The 4257-nt window shown below is 42.8% G+C and overlaps 1 pseudogene; it reads right to left on the bottom strand.

Annotated features, from left to right (window-relative positions):
• Window positions 1-3330: 3330 nt before the first annotated feature.
• LOC105293971 lies at window positions 3331-3983 on the bottom strand (annotated as a pseudogene).
• Between the last annotated feature and the right edge of the window lie 274 nt (window positions 3984-4257).

Raw genomic sequence — 4257 nt, 5'->3', positions numbered from 1 at the left:
CCTACTTAGTTCTCTGCCAGTTGAAGATGTTCACTCAGTATTGATTGAATAATTACAGAAGAAAGATGGTTTGGGCTCTGGAATTTTATATAGTGCAGAGTGGCCATTTTTCTCATTTTCTTATCCCATTATACTTCCGATGCATATCATATTCTGTAGTCATGCTGAAGTTATGCTCAGGAGCCCAAGTGTAGATGAAAATAGGAACTTAGGTTGAAGGCCAGAAATGATCCCATAAGCTGCGTGTGGTAGAGGCCAATTCTGCAGGCTGGGGGAACATGGATGGAGAGAGATTTGGGGAGTAAGCCTAGATGTTTGATTCACTAGCTCTCTTACTTATATGTAGAGGTGTGTGATAACTGAGGCCTAGATCAGAAAATATATACTTATTTCAAATTTCAGGGTGAAAGCAAAAGTCAATGCACTTCCCCAACCCATGCAAATTTCTATAGCAACAGAAATCGATGGGCCTCCCAGGTGTTAATGATGAGGAGCTGTTGACAGCTGTAAGAAAGATACTATCCAGCTGCCATGACTTTTGCCAGCAACACTTGCTGTTCTTTCCCCAATGACTGACTCTGTGGTAAACTTCTCTGAACATGAGTAAAATGGAAAACCTTCTTATTTAAAAAAATTTTTTTTCAAATAATTACTGTTTTATATTGGGACAGTACATTTTATATTTCAACCAAAAGACAAAAATGCAGTTTAACTCAAAGACACAACAGTTAAAACACAGAAAATGGCATCTTTGAGATGCATTATTCTAAATTAAACAAATACACACATTTTGTGCCCTTCCTTCCTCCAATGCAAGACCACAAGCTTTTCTCAAAGTCTTGCATTTTTGATGCCATTCAGCATTGTGGACCTGTGAGGTGCTCGAACATAGCAATTAAACAAAATGCTTGAGAGGTCTGGCAAATGGCAGTCAAAAGGGATCTCAAAGTGCAGACATATCTTTTTCAAACATGTTATAGGCTGAGCTGGCCCTTTGAACACTACCACTCTGCTTAAATTCAGGAAGCAGGTTTTAAAAATGCAAAAGGCATACAGGTTGTATTTCAGGGCAAATCTTCAGCTAGTAATTGGAAAAGATTCTAACAAGAAAAAAATTATTTATGTCATTCCCCCCACCACCAAAGCTGAAATGAAGGAAGAACCAGAACAAAACAAAACGGAAGAGTTACTCATGATTTTGGGATCATTTAGCAATCCACTACTTCCAATTAAAAATTTTTTAATACATTAAAGAATCATGCGAAAAAGAAAAACACAAAAGTAATCTTGCTTTGTTTAATCTGTTCTTCACATCTAGAATGGGCTTCCCTGTAGTGGGCGTTTGATCGTGTAGTCATGTGGAAGGCGGAGGTGCTGGAGGAGTTGGTGGGAGGCTGTGGCGTGCCAAGAGACCTCAGGCCAGCAGGCAGCATAGGGTGGCTGCCTGCTACTGGTTCAGCCATTGAGCCCTTACGTTGCAGTGTGTCTGTGGATTTTAGGAATGTTTTTATCGCTTTGTGACATACACGCTGTTTCAGGGTCACAGATTTTACAAATGGTTCAGATTCAATAAAAAAGATTCTCCAGAGGATGAAAATACAAAGTCCTAAAAAATATGAATGCAAAAATATTAAAGGGGATGAACCAATTTGGTAGATACCTACACGCAAATTTCTAACACATCTGTAAAAGCACAAAGTCATAAGAATTTATTTTCCATTAGTTTACATAAAATGAATAAATAGTATTTATAGATTTAATGTGTTTTATGTACGTATACATTTGCTCTGTTTTAGGTTAAATAAAAATGCTAAAAGGTGGGAGACCAGTTAAGGGAGAAATCATAACCAAAAAAGAAAAAAAAAAAATCAGCCTTTTAAACTATCAACTCAAAATCCTCCATAAAGAAGTTTCTGAGTGTGTCCAAAAATAATGAGAGGAATTCTAGTAACGCTGTACAATCCTCTCCTGTTCACCTACAGCACAGAGTGGAAATGGGGACTTTTCCTTTCACTGATGATGGACACTAGCTTAACTAGTGCCAAAACTCGGTTATTGCTGAAAGTTAAGTAGGAAAATAGGTTAGAATGGGACCAAATGTTATTTACCTTGGGGAAAAAAGAGGTATAATCACTTTGTGTTAAGTGGGAAATGGAGAGTTCATTTACCTCTGAGATAGGGGAAAAAAATGGTCCAGAGACAAGTAGCATAACAAATTGAGGGGAAATGTGCCTTAGGGACAGCAGGACACAGACGGTCCCAAGATCAGCACACGAAAATAGATTGTCCTGTTTTGTTTGTGAGAACAAACAACGTTGGAACTTTTATAAGCTGTGCAACCCCAAAGACATGCTCTCCAGGTGTCTGTTTTAGGGTGAGAAATAACTGCTCTCATCTACACGTGGGTCAGGGAATGAGCACGGGGTGTGTGCGAGGGTGCTTTCTGGAAGTGTTCCTGGCTCCTCACTGAGTTGAGGTCCATAGTTAAATGCTCTTAAATGCTGCTTTTAAAGCTTAATTTGGAGTTCTGAGATCAGGACCTCAACTTTAGAAGTTTGTTTCCTTCAGTTTCCTAAGCACAAGACACATTTGTACATTTCTGCTAGGCAAGTGTCAGTGTGGAGCTGATCAAGAAGGGAAGGTTTCGGTGGTGAGACATCAAGTTGGAAGAATGCACAAGGGGCTGACATGAGAATGAAAGGGCAGACACCAGCTTTATTGCGGGGTGCGGGGAGTGCGCTTCTGCTTCTGCCCTTCTTCTGCTCCCTATGGGACTGCATGGGCTCCACATATATGAGAGTACAATAATGGCATTCAGCCACACATGTGTGATACAATAAGCTGAATTAAATTTACATATTTTAGGCGCAGGTGCCCTACTACACTAATGTAACATTCTAAATCCGGGGTCTTATTTCTAGCCGCGGGCCTGGATCAGACCTGGGACCAGCCAGGCCTGGGACCCACAGCAAGTAACACAGTAAGCTAGAAAACTTAAGAAATGTTTGGTAGGCTACACAAAGACAGTAAATACAGGAGAAAATTGCTGAGATATAAAAATTGCTTATTCGGTCTATGAATTCTTGGGTGCTTCAAATTGATTGAAATGTACAGACTTTCAGAAACAAATTTTTATGGAGCGAAAGAGAAGCTAGTGGATTTGGTCTGAAACCTACAATCCTAAGCAGTTTACAGAACTGATTTTGGTAAAGGTGGTACGCTGAAGTTTACGTGCAAGGGAATTGTGGGCAGGTCCAATACGCTACCTAATCAGATCCGGTAGGGGTAACCATTGGGAGGCAGCCGAAGCGACCACTGTCTCTTACAGACCTACACAGTCTTGTGATTGCCCTGGAGCTTTATTCTCTTGATGCTGGAGCTGGAATAGTCATCGTCGCTGCTGAGGCTCTGTATGCTTTCCTGCTGGTTGGAATCACTCAGGCCGCCGTTCTCCAGTTCAACTCACCTGTGAGATAATCTATGCTTTCAACGTCCACGTGGATTCCTTCCCTGTCGGAGTCTGAGCACTCCAAGGAGCCCGTGGAGCCGACGCTGTCTCTCCATATCCTCTCAATGCCCAGTTTCTCCAGCTGCCTCTTCAGATGTTGCCGCTCTCGCTGAAGCTGGTCTATTCAGACAGTGGCTTTTCTGTCACAATCACCTAGTTTTTTTATGTGCAATTTGGCTTTTGTTCATAAACTCAATGCGGTGTGTTGGTTTCATCTGGGCCCAAGCTGTACTAGCCCCTTTGACTTCTCCAGGCACAAGTGAAGATGGGACCGACTATTCTCCATTTCATTGTGAGTCGATCTGCTACTGCTGTTATTCTTCTTGGATTTGTTCCTTTGTTTTAAGGCATCTCTGTCTTTGTTACTGTAGGGTAAGATGGAGGCGTGACCATGTTTAGCTTCTCTCTCCTGCCGCTCCAGACAGCCGGCCGCCTCCAGCAGCATCTGGATGTTTATCTAAACCGCCGACACCATTTTGCACCGCAGGCTGGAGCCACGGGACCAACCTCCAATGCCCATGGGCTCGCCGCCGCCGGCGGACACCCAAGCCCTGCTGTGGACTGGTAGAGCAGGCTTGAGAGAGCCTCTCTGGCGACCATACTCGCCGAAGGAAGGAGGAAGCCGGTGAGCTGGGCACCGCCAACACCATGACAGAACCTGGAGAAGGGCAGCAGCCGGCGGCCACCGCTTGCTAGTGTTTATCCCCAAATATCTTCTCATTAAGATTCTTGTTTTATGACCCAAACAA

This window comes from Pteropus vampyrus, unplaced genomic scaffold (genome assembly GCF_000151845.1).
Source record: "Pteropus vampyrus isolate Shadow unplaced genomic scaffold, Pvam_2.0 Scaffold80, whole genome shotgun sequence".
NCBI lineage: Eukaryota > Metazoa > Chordata > Mammalia > Chiroptera > Pteropodidae > Pteropus > Pteropus vampyrus.
Note: the sequence above shows the minus strand (reverse complement) of the source record. Positions and strands in the feature narration are given on the sequence as shown.